This window comes from Perna viridis, chromosome 10 (genome assembly GCF_037379345.1).
Source record: "Perna viridis isolate PV_CMFRI_1.1 ecotype Kerala chromosome 10, ASM3737934v1, whole genome shotgun sequence".
NCBI lineage: Eukaryota > Metazoa > Mollusca > Bivalvia > Mytilida > Mytilidae > Perna > Perna viridis.
Window position 1 is genome coordinate 12,256,553 of NC_142454.1, and position 13,740 is coordinate 12,270,292.

General features: G+C 31.9%; 1 protein-coding gene across 1 annotated transcript in view; it reads right to left on the minus strand.

Annotated features, from left to right (window-relative positions):
- LOC148604549 (prestin-like) overlaps window positions 1–12,555 on the minus strand; it is a 34,126-nt gene extending 21,571 nt beyond the window's left edge. Inside the window, exon 1 of the mRNA XM_088549204.1 lies at window positions 12,457–12,555. The gene's annotated coding sequence lies outside the window, so the exon portion shown is untranslated. The remainder of the gene's footprint in view (window positions 1–12,456) is intronic.
- Window positions 12,556–13,740: the final 1,185 nt, after the last annotated feature.

A 13,740-nucleotide genomic window follows, 5' to 3' on the forward strand; every position in this document is an offset into this window, starting at 1 on the left:
GATAAAGACTGGGTAGAACGCTGCGCGTAGAAAACGTCGGGAAAAATACAACGTAACATCACAACATATGTGCGTATTTATCTACTATTAGACAATAAAACTCATTATTTTTTAGAATAAACATGATTTACACAGTCCTTTAAACGTGAATATACTTTGGTAAAAATACTATCCGTTGTTATATTTTACAACCGTAAGCAAGAACGTAACCAATGGACAACGTAGAAAAAATTAAGATTTGTGACATAATTGAAATACGGACAAAAAGGCTATTAACAAAAAGACTGATTGAACATTTAATATATATTATTATTCGGGTTATGTAATAAATTGTCAATATAGTTAATAAAAGTCCCGATTAAAAAAAGCTGTTCGCATTACTTGAAAAAAATGTCTAACATTTTGCCTTAAATATAGAGTCTTCAGATAGATTTCTTTCCATTTTTGCAATGTCCACATCAAAGGGAGGATATTTGTAATATTTTAATACGCTTTGATCTTATCATTACGTCATGAAAAATATGACATCGTCTGTGGCACAAACTGCTCTTTCCAAAAAATTTTGTTTTATCAAAGTACGCCAAGAAACAAGTTAGATATATTGGTGAAATGGGAAGCAAGCATTTTTAATGTTACCCGTCCACATATGAAAATGGACGTTCTTGTGATCGAATAATGCTTTCCCTCCACAATTAACGGCATCTTTCAAAGATTTATGATTGTAATCCTAAAACAACAACCGTTTTCGCACATTTTAATACTATATTGCCTTTGACACCTCCACATTCTAATTTATTTCGGTTTTCGTAACCAGCCCCGTTTCAAACGAATGTGACATCAACAACGTACGAAACGTCTGAGCGTCTATTTGCAATATGACAGACGTCCTCCATCTGCCATAAATATCCTTCCTCTTTCATCGTACCTTCAGCTAAAAGTACGATTAAGTCGTTCAAGAAGAAGAGTCTACCTAGTTCTTCGGTGCACATGAGTGTACTCCCTGCCAGCTCTCCAGAGCATGTGAGTTTATCTGCGGTTTTAATAGGGTTTGTGGTGTTCATTTCTCTGTATGTACTTTTTATGTGTTGTATAATTTGTTCTTTGTCAAGTGTCCGTAAAGAGTCCCCGGCGTTGTTCCGTCCATGGATTTTCCCATGATTTTACCGTTAGTACTGCTACTTCTTACAATAATGAGCAGCTTTATCAATTTTTAGTTTACAACTTTGTCAATCTCTTGCACAGAAGGTGTATTCGCTATTTTAAAGCTTTATATCTCTGCCACACTTTTTTCCCATCCAGTATTATAGCAGGCTATAAGCAAGTGAGGAGATATGTTATAAATCAGAAGTCGGTTATAAGTCTGTGTAGGAGATTGCAACTTCGTACTCTTTATCATGGTTTTTAAAATATCTGTTAATGTCTAATTCATTGCCATATGGTTTAGAATCTCATTTTCAAAAATCTGTCGGATACAAGTTGTTTCGGGAGATGTCTTAAGGGGATACAAATGTATGATCTCTGCGTTGCAAAATCGAGGGAATGCAAACTCAATTTGAAATCCTCTTACTGGCGGAATATGAAATAGTTAATTCAATACTGGGTGTGATCCTGTTATGAAATCATGCAATATCTGACAAGGTGACTGCATGAAAAATGATTCATAACTTGAATTACTTTGAACATTATGACAAAATAGGCTTATTCCGGAGTTAGATTATACTTACTACTTGAAGATAGTAATATGCAATGAACATGCTTATTTCTGCCATATTGATTTGACCCCCACAGAATACATCCAAACCATTGATTTGTGGATGAGTGAGTCATATGATATGCAATGAATTTATCAAGATTTAATGCATGGCTAAAATCTAAAGTGCATACATGAATATTGAAAAAGGGAAACATTTCCAAGAAATGATTACGAATGTAGTGCACTGTTGATACCACCAAATGTCGCTCATCATCTCAAGTTTTTCATGCTGATAAGGACCTCACATGTCGTAATATATTTTAAGAAAAACAACACACAGCGCCTTATAATAATTCAAAGAATGACACGGCAATAATACCATGTCTTCGTGTATTTCCATTGTATTTCGTGTTTCCTTTTGAATAAGATTCAATGAGGTGAAATAAGAAGCATAAACATAAAAAGAAGGTGTGTTTTCTGAGGGAATGACTGAGCCTTTCAATGTAATACTACGAAAGTACTTTAATTCGTGGATACCAATTTTCATGGATCATAGAAGAAACACAAGTTCGTGGAACCTCGAATTCGTGGTTTTTAAGTTTTCAGTATACACTTCAATGAGAATCTACTATTCGTCGGGAACAATATTTCGTGGTTTGACCTACCCATGAAAACTACGAAAATTGGTACCCCACGAACTATAGTACTTTCACAGTACTATGCTTCGTCTGACCGGTACGTCTGATTACATTAAAACACTAGCTATTTATTTATCATTGGCAAAAACAAAATGTTGTTTAGTTCTATTTTAAGGAGCCCTTTTAGTGCCTTATAAAGAAAAAATCGTGCTATCGAAATACTGTCTTGCTCACGAAATGTTTAGTCATGAGCACGAAATATGGTGTGAGTAACATCAAGTCGTGCTAACAAAATACTAAGTCGTTCGCATGATATAATTAGATATTTGTAGTGGTACGAACAAAGTACTAAGTTATGTACGAAAATGTCAATAATTGTGTGCTTGGTGTATCGTAGAGAAATTTCTATCGTCTTTGACATGAATGTGACCGGCAGGCGGAGTGAAATGAACAAGAATATGTTACAAACGCAGTTAACAGTATAAAAGATGTGTCTCGCCGACATTAAAGAACGGTTTAAAGTTCTCATTGTGGTACAGTGTATGATAAATTCATATATCAGTCTAGTCAATGGTCATTACAAAGGCAAAAGCTAATTACAAAGTGGTCAAGACACTCAACTGTTCAATGCATATCTTGCATCGATAAATCAAGTAATAGTGATCCTAATTTACCATTTTGATGTGGCCGTAAACTTAGCTTTATAAATTAGTTTTGATTATTTGCTTCTTAAGACAGCTTCCTTTTCAACTACTTATGTTCATTATAGGGAAACATATTCCCTTTAAGATGTAGTTTACGAAGTAGTCTCAATCGAATAATTACTGCAACATTATGTCTGCTCTAAGACTACATCTAATACATATAGTGTACTCTTTCGAAATCTGACGGGAAAATTAAAGGTCATTCAGAGACAATTATGTAGACCTTCGGAACTCAGAGACAATTATGTAGACCTTCGGAACTCAGAGACAATTATGTAGTCTTTCGGAACTCAGAGACAATTATGTAGTCATTTGAAACAAAATAAATATATTGTAGTGTTGTCACTTATCAGTGTGTTTGTTTGACTGTCAATAGTCTTATTTGTTGTCCACTGTCTGTTTTTGAAAGTTCGAAATAATTGGAATGGTTGGTTTAAAATATTTGGCGATGGCTTTAAAAACTAATATTTTACAGCGGTTGTGAAACACTTGTTTGATATTCATTCATACTATCATGTAGTTCGATTATCTTTCAATTGACTGAAACAAACTACTTCTAAATACGACACTAGCCTGGCCAGATATAATTCTTTTTTTCTTTTTTTCTATCTGTCTCCAATATTGGTGATACAGTGATAATATTTCAAAATAAGTCGTTACAAGTATCATCTGTTACATGCAGTAGTGTTATGTAATGTTCAAGTGGTTGGCTCATGTAAGTATTTTGAGACTTTAATTTGCATCATATTTCTTTCGCGGATTAGATGACTTTTGGTCATCAACACAATGTTGATTTTTTATTACATAATGTATCATGGGAATTGATATTCAAAACTGTATTGTGCAGTTAAAGCAAACAAAAGAGTAAAGCTGTCACATCGTCAGATACCACACAGAGAATGTACTGAAATATCCGCCGTTACATAATAGAATTAAACATGTACCATAAGGCTCAAAACATTTCTTAAAGTAAAAACTCTCACAGAAACATGAGTCAGCTAAACGGATAAGGACAACAGCAAATGTATTGAAATACTTTAGAGACTTCAAAGAGAAATACAGGTGAAAATCTACACAAAAGTATACAGCTTATGAAAATCTTTCTTATGGGTTGCTTTTGTGTGTTAGTTGATTTGGTTTTGTCTTTTTAGTGTGATTGTATCTTTATGTGTTTTTCAAAATTAATAACTGTTCAATGTATATGTAATAATTTACACATTTAATTATGAATTTGTCTGAGCTCAATTCACTTTTTTCGAACTTTTGTATTTCTTTTGAATGTAAAATAAATGAAATACATGTAGGACTCTAAAATGTAGTTTCAGATGAAAAGTTTGTCATTAGCATAGCTCATTGGACCGTTATGTAACACCAGGAGCGGATTCAGGCTGGGGCGTGGCGGACGTGCGCCCCCTTAAAATTTGCAAAACATGGGTTGTCAGGGGTAGATTTAGGCGGTTTAGGTTGAAACTTTAATTTCTCGCTAATTTTACCCAAGAGATATCTACACTGCACCCACTCTAGAAGAATATTCCAAAAATTTAACCTCAATTTTTTTTCTTATCTTAAATCCTGGATCCGCCTCCTGGTAACAACATTTAGCATGCACCCATTACCATTGAAGAAATATTTCCTAAACCATTTCGCTATTTCAACTTGCTACTAAGTATGACTAATTGGGGTGTTAACTGTATTTGACCTTTAAAACGTGCTTTTATAATACCAGCTGTTGTTTAAGAGTAGAGTAAAAACACTTTTTGCGCATATTTATCCATTCATCGTATAATCAGCTTAAACAGGGACATAATATCAAGAAAAAGATACATTTAAAATAAAAAAAATACATCGTTTCGATCAACAGATGTCCACTTTTCGACTACAATGTTTGTTGAAGAATACAACATCGTATACCTAATGGTTCTAGTTATCCCATAAGCCCCATCTATCCTATCACAAACATGTCTTTCAAGTCCTTACGTACACTAGCACTCAAATACTGTCAACAACATATTTATGCAATTCTTTTTTTTTCTGTGTGTACTTTCTAGTATACTATTGATGTGTAATTGTTCATCGTCATTTTGACCTTTTGTCCTTGGCCTTGTACACCCGGTACATCGGTTGTACATTAGAAATAAATACGTCTTCTTTCACAAAATTGTCTACCAGTATTCTAATAAGTTTAATGAGTTTTAACGCTATAATTATGGATTATATATTGTCAATTAAATTGAGATCTTGTATATTGTTAGTTAAAATACAGAGAAGGGAATGTGATATTCCAAAGCCAATCCAATCTCGAAATCAATTAAGACTTTAACACAATCGAGAGTGCGCCACGCTCCAGGAGTAATATTTCAAGTTCTCTTACGAGACTCCGAGGGTGTCAGAGTTTTTCTACTCCAACATTTTTTACCGTGTTTGATTTACCTGTCAGAGTTTTTCTACTCCAACATTTTTACCGTGCTTGATTTACCTGTCAGAGTTTTCTGACTCCAACATTTTTTACCGTGCTTGATTTACCTGTCAGAGTTTTTCTACTCCAACATTTTTTACCGTGCTTGATTTACCTGTTAGAGTTTTTCTACTCCAACATTTTTACCGTGCTTGATTTACCTGTCAGAGTTTTTCTACTCCAACATTTTTACCGTGCTTGATTTACCTAAGTCGCAAACTGACACTTTGGTCTAACTGCAAGATCATTGAAACTTCACTTTACAGTAGTGACTTGCATTGCACCAAATCAAACCATCAATAAAAAACAGGTACAATAACTAGAAAAAGAGTTAAAAAAACAATATGAGATTTTAAGGAGCTGTCGTTAATCAGTGATTGATATATTTAAATATGTTTCTTTAAAGTTAGTAAAGTAAATCAAATTTGAAGAAAATTAACCAAATTTTGTACTGAAAATGAATAAAACGTAACGACACAACGAGGTAAAAACTCTCCATATATAAAATCCATATATATGGACATTTAAGTTCATTACTAATCTTTAGAAGAAAATGTAAAAATGTGTTTTTAAATGCTTATTTCAGTGCTACACAAAGAAATAGTGATTATGTGTTCGTGTGATACATCTACCATGAATTCAACAAAATTCTTTAAAACATTGGGTCTGAATGAATAGTCAAATGACTGTTCACTAACTCTTTCGAATTAAAGAACAGAACAAATTAAAATTTAAAGTAAAGCCAATGTAAACGTACAATGAACACAACTAGAAACCGATGTGAACACAGGTGCCCCAGAAGTTTGAGAAATTCCAGCTTCTTGTAATACATCCTGTTTTTTGTTGGAGGTCAATATGCTTTATATAGAAATTCGGACAATGGTTGCAATTTCTATAAAATCGTAGGAAATTGCTTATGCTATCTATACTAATGATACTGATATTGCCAATAATGTACTACCAAGAGTTTAACCAAGTTCTATCTGACTCCTTTATCGTACAAAAACAGTCCTTTCTTTACAAATCACTTTCAAAATATTTCTAGTTTGAAGGCATACTGGTATAGGAAATATAACATATAAAGCAATCATCGCCTATGTAAACTTTCCGTAAGGTCGTTGAACTTCTTAATAAAACAGGTCATACGTTACGAGGGATACTGGTACAAAAAAGGTTTTCTTTGATTTACGGGCATTGTGGACAACTTGCATAAACTGCTCCAGTTATCATACTGTCTTAAAATAGTCTTAGTATACAAATTAGCATAATCTGTAAAAACCAAATTATGTCCATAATACATTATCTGTCAGAAAAACATTACGTAAAATAAATCACTTCTCAGAAGATAAAATTATTTTCATGTACATAGCATACAATAAATTTTTGATGTAAGGGGATTTGCTGTGCATTTACTAAATTTAGATGCTTGAAAAAACATATGTCCATGTAATATTGATTATCAATGAGATCGTAGTAAGTTACATCTACAGCAATCGGACATTGAGAAATCAAGAAAACCAACAAAACCAACAAACAAAAATTGTTCGTCCTTAAATTGTATCATTATCGTAAAATACGAATTGAGTCTTCAACTCCTATTTAGATTAGTTCACAAACAAGTAGTATTAAAAACAATTTTGCTTAACTGGATTAGCTATCGGATAGATGCATTGCGTTTCAAAAGTATCACGATCATTTGTTACTGCTTAAGTCTTGAAATTAGTACAAATATTCACCGGAAATCGGTTAAATCGAATGTATATTTATTCTTTTCAAACTACAAATTCAAAACTTTTAAAAGCAACTCAAGTGGTGTCTTTTTTATTCAAATTTCTTCAGCCTAATAAGATGTCCCGACTAAAATATACAAAACACGCATTCTGTGTAAAAATATGTCCAACAATATGCAGACCAATTGATCGTAAAAACTGCTGAGCAGGAGATTGGCTGAATGACATTCGTCTAGCATTTCAATCAATAATTGACAGAATAATTCAAAGAGAAAAGAGCCTATATCATCTTTTGAAATGAAACAGCTATTTCGATCACTGGAGTGAGCAGTCTGCACATTTTGCAAATTATACTGCACAGCTTATCAACGAAGAAAACAGTTTACAGTAATAATTAATTGATTTAGTTAAATTGGATTTTTTAGTAAGAAAATAAATGTATCATTGTATAATATGCATTTAAGAATTCGTTTATCAAATATTACATATTACTTTTAAATAGGACATCGTATCTAGTGACCCAATATGAATGATTGATATGCAAAAACCAGAAGAAAACCACAAAAAAAAGAAACATTACAAAAAGTTACAAACCCTTAATTGAAGAAATAATCGCCAAACGAATAAAATCATCGTTTTATAAATAAAATAAAGCCCCAAACTAACCTTTACTGTGTTTTGCTGTCTAAGGCAGTGTACAGAACGATGTAACGACCATTTGATTGAGCATTTAACGGACCAAATAGCCATGTAGTTTAATGGTTTGATGTTGATGTATAAGCATTGAACATCATTGCATGTTTTTGCATCATTTGTAATCATGCATTTTACTGCATAAAGATTGCTTGTTCTGTGGTTTTAACATTATCATCATAAATGAATTTGAATAAAGCATGCCGTTTATCAGTGCAGTGAATAACGAATGTATTTGATCTATACATGCATGATGTGTCTACTAGTAACTGCAAGTAACGTGAACGATAAGTCTTTATTTTTCCTTTTCTCTATCACTATATGGGTGTCTTTGTATTAAAATTTAATAATTATTTGGTTATTTATAAGTCAGTCAAACACCTTATAAAACATTTTCTTATTTCTACGGTAAGTGAAATGAAAGAATATCAAAACTTAGTACATTATCAAAACAAGACATAGTTTTCTACCTTGCGAGCTATTTAAATTACTCATTAGCCTAACCAAATTTGTATTGAAATTGAAACCGGTCTATTTCAATTAGCTGTAAAAGGGTTTAATTTGTACCTAAAACCATTATGAACTGTAATGATTGTCTAATTCACTTGCATTATACTACCAATGTAAAACATTTAAATGGTTAAATAAAGTTCACTTTTCCCTGCAGATTAATGTATATGATTAGGAAATAGCGTAGTAAAGCACAATTGTTTACTTAGCGTTAATATTTTCCATTATAAACCAAAATGTTTTTATAGCAATATCTTTTAAAACTGTTTCATATTTTGGAACAAAAAATTCCGCTTAACAGGCTAAGTGCATTCGTTACGACTACACAACCACAGCATACTAGTTAGAAAAAAATGATGCACTTATTTTAGCTTCTATACTTATTTATATTACTTAAAAAACTTTTTTATTTCAAATTCATCACATTTACTGAATTTTCATCGTTTAATCGATTTACGGTACATGTCTTCGGGCAAATTAAACAAAGGTATTCGTCAGGCTAGTTGTCCAACTCGTTCCGGTTTTTATGATTTCGAGTACTTCTTGAAAATAATTTATTTCCGAATCTTTAAATGTATTTGGTTCTAATGCTTGTAACAAGAGGTTATTCCTCGATCTGCGCGTACAGCATATCGAAATTAGCCATATTTATATTATACTTAAATAAGCGAGTCCTATATAAGAAAGACACTTCCAAACATAAATTCTTGTACAGCCTGTAGTACAATATAATGAATCACCTTTTTAGAACAATATTACATCAATTTTGTTTCACGCTCTTATATCGATGAAAGTTACAATTACAAGGTTAAACATTCAATAACCGTTTATCAAAATAACGCCTACAGATAGCAATGAATGCCCATTAGGCCGCAGATGAATTGATAATTGTGAGAATATTAACATTGATAAATATGGAATTTTAACCTTGATGGAGTAATGTCGCTTTGATAATTTTATTTATTGCAATAAAAGACCCTGTAGCTGATGATGAAAGATAATTCGGATTTAAGGAATGAGATGTGCATATTTATAATATTCAAGGGAAATAACGCTGTATTGAATAGTCTTGAAAACCGGTATATTGATGAAATAAATCATCACTGCTTATCTGATTTTGTATATGTTTCGTACACTGAGTTTGTACACTGTAACGATATATCTCCTTCATATAGCCATGCAGAATATTGAATATAAGCGTTTTCACAAAAAGATAAAATCGACAATTTTTAACCATAGTTGATGAAATATTGGCTTCACTTATAGCTACTTCACAATTTATAGTTATACATTCAGTTACTGTATATTACATGTAAATATTCAGTGGGTGCATATCTATTTTCTCTCAAGTTGAACTATAGACTACTTTTCATTTATATGAAACAAAGGTATTGCCTTTATTTTGCGACACGCGCAATATCGATTAGATAAAAAGTTCCTATGTTTACTTTGGCCGCATATTTCTTAAAAAAGACAACACCTTTCGGTTAATTTACATTAGACTACCGACTTTGAAAAATGCTCTACCACTTGCGATAATTTATAGAAGAAAGTTTATACTATACACAGAGCTTCTATTAATATATATTTGACTATATAATAAGTTAAGATTAAGTGCATGTTCAGAGTAAGTGCCCTCAGCACAAACTAATAAGGAAAAAATTACATAATACACGAATTTCCTAGTAAAGTAAATTTTCATTTCCAGCTTTGAACTATCACGTCTAATGCCTTGTCAGATGTAATATACCATGGTCTTCACGTAGGCAAAAAATACAAAATCCCTTTTCATAATTCGTCGATGATAGCAAAATTTACCACAAAGAGGTTTTTACATCATATTTATTAAGTCAGAGCTTCTTTGTGGTTTACCGTCCTTTAATGTATTATGATTCTTTAAGGCACCTAATGACCGATAATTGATACTTAAATTAAGTGCAAACATGCAAATTTTGAAATCTATGACTGCTTTCGGATTTGTATTCAACATGTATTGTTTGAATTATTAGCCTTACTGCAATTTTACAAAACTACCTAGATAAGTAAACATTTGAACATTTCTAACTTAGCAAATAGGACAAAGTTTCTAGAAAAGTAGAGGACGCTTACCCTACCGGTGCACCTGGTCCATGCTTCCAGTTTTTAGTCAGAGTTTCTCATTTGCTTTTGTTACTTTGTATGTATGACTTTAGTTACTTTATGTTCTTTGTTGTGTATGTCCGTTTTCCATGTATGGTCTTTGTCCCTGGATTACATTCTTTTGATTACAGCTATAATCTTGGTTCCCTTGATTACTCAACCGTAAGGTTCCGGTTAAATGGGAAGTCGCTTAATACAACCATTTATGTGTTAAAATTATAATCTCAACAGTATACTGGCTTTGAAACCAAATAGCAAATGTCAGTTTCCAGACAGGAAAAGAAGCACATACTCGAGACAATATTACATTCAAGAATGTTATACAAGTATAAAAACATCACTTCCGTTCAGATATTTCATTGATACTTTCCGTATATATATATATGGACTTTGTGCAGGAGGTGTTGCCATAGATGTCACAACGGTACGAGTTCGAGTCCCGTGGAGGGAACGACCAAAAATTTGCATCGCATATTTGACAGTTCTAACATCGTTGGGAATTTTTCAGACCTTTCTATACGTTTACATATCTTCCCTGTATCAATTTGATCCGATGGAGCAGTGTAGTGAATAGAGTCAGTCGTCACATTCTGAGACGTATATATATATATATAAATACTATTCCTTTTTTTCATGTTTTCATTCTGTATCATTACATATTGTGAATATCGAAATATCGGCAAAAATACCCAATGTAAAAAGCATGACACAACAATTACATGTAAAATTTAAAATAAAGAAAAAGCACACCACACAAAAACCTGAAGCATGGCAATATGAACTTCCACAAAAAACTGGATTGACATTAGGTGATCCGGAAGGGTAAGGATGTCCCGCCAGCGGCATCCTTCACATCGCAATTTAGTAATATGTGGTAAGATTCTAGTTACAGTAATAAAGCTCATCGGCCCCTTGTGCCAAGAATCGAAATGTATTTTGAATGTAAACAACTGATCAGATATCACCAATACTTTCATAAACATGTTATTATGGATATATATTCCAATATTTGTGAGGTTTTTGACTAAACAGCGTATTTGATTCATTTTATATTCTATTTTTGAACTTCCTATGTTGTTGGTGGTTCTTATGTTGCTGGTGACAGATTACTTATTTAAACACGCTTACAAAAACCTAAATTTGAAATATTCATATGATTGGTATTTTCTTATTTGTTGTTATCTATCTTAGGTATGATTGCAATAGATCAATGCACCGAAAAATATTCGCATTTGGAGATTCTAGTACATGTAATATAAATGCACTACTACTACTACATTCAGTACTACCGAAATACAAGTTGTAACAATGGGTATACTTCGTTTTCAACCGAACACAAAATATTTCAAAAGAAAACAAATTAACTACAAACGCGGTTTCGTACTGAGGTGGGCGTACCAAAACAGTAAATTAAGAAGTACATGTAAATATTTGTCACATCCGAAACTTGGCATAGAACGGCAAGGATAATTATAGTCATAGGCGGTTTGTCATGTATTTTATATGGTTATAAATTTAAATAGCAGGTAAAAACAAGAATTGAAAATTCAAAGATCATTTACTGAATATGTCAAACTCAATAAACTATATATATATACAAATACATCTGATATTCTGATATTCTTTATTCTTACATCTAAATTATGCGTCGTATATTTAAGTGATATATTTTTATATTTGAAATAAATATATGTAACTAATGCTGTCGGCACGCGTAAAAACAATAAATTTTCAACTTTTTATTAAAAAAGTAGCATTTTCATACAGAATGTGTTTCATTCCAATTATTAATTGCGTTAAAAAATATTAACTATATCATAGTTGCTTTTTATATCAACGTTTTGAGTAAATTGATAGGGGCAGTTAACAAGGTGGTCATTTGCACGCCACTTACCTTCTACCTCCTTCTATCCAGGTACCAAGAAGAGAGTGCAGCGCACCTGTAGCAGTTTCTACCTGGCTCAGGTGAGGTGACAGTTACTACGTCATTATATCTGTCAAGGGGACATCTAGCAAAACAATTGAAAAACCACATAATTATTTTTAAAAATTTTGCTACGACGTCCAAACATACATTACGGCAGGACATCAGGTAAACGCTTATGTGACAAAAGGTGTCAATAATAATGGGTGAAATTAAATTGACGTTCCAAACGTTTTGTCAGTTTTGTAGTCATAAATTGTTATTTTAACATGACCAGTGTCAATAAAATGATAATTAATTATAGTTTTAAGTGTTTGTAATTGATATAAAACAACAGCTTGAAAACAGTTATGTTAATACAACTATACACTTTTTACGTAAAGTGTTTTTGTTGAATTGTCATAATATTAAATATGACAATGTCCGTGGGTTCGACAAAATGAAAACGCTACTAATCTATTAAATAAAAAAGAAATCCTGTAATCATAGTTTTCTTCACTTTAACTGGAAAATTATTTTTAAACTGAGACATATGTTTCATTAGTACCGCAAACGTTTATGACAATTTGCTTGACGTCACATAATTCCAATAATAAAACAAATATTAAATTGTATATCAATTCCATAATGTCTTTTAAATTCAATAGCATTTCTATTTAAGCTGCATTCGTATTATTACTTCAACTGAATCACGTCAAAAATGATAACTGAAATAGATAAATTCTGAAGACTGACAATTTTCAAAAATAAAACATTTTTGTTAAAAAAAATGAAGAAATTAGCCAACTTCATTGCGATGGAAATATCTCAAACGGATGCAGATCTAAAAGCTGTTTAAAACATTACAAACCAAAACAATTCATCAGTATTACACAAACCTTATAGTCTTCTTTTCTAGTTATTTTGTGCTGAATTGTATTTTGGAAATGGAAGTAGTTAACACTGTGATAAATTACAAAATGGTAATAGTTTTTTTTGCACTTGTGAATAAGGATCAAAGACAACATAAATAACAAAGTAGTTAAAATACATGTAAATGTTCTTTAGGGGCATGTAAAACAAGTATTTAATTTAATTATCGCGTCAATTACAAGTTAACTTGTTTTAAATTTGACAGTTAATGTGCAATTTTATACTTTCCTTAACAATCTAGACATGTGCGTAGCAGAATATGATCATTGAACACTCTGTGAAAAAATCATGAAACTGTTTAACTGTTTGTTTTTTGTTTGTTTATTTTGTTTTGTTTTGTTT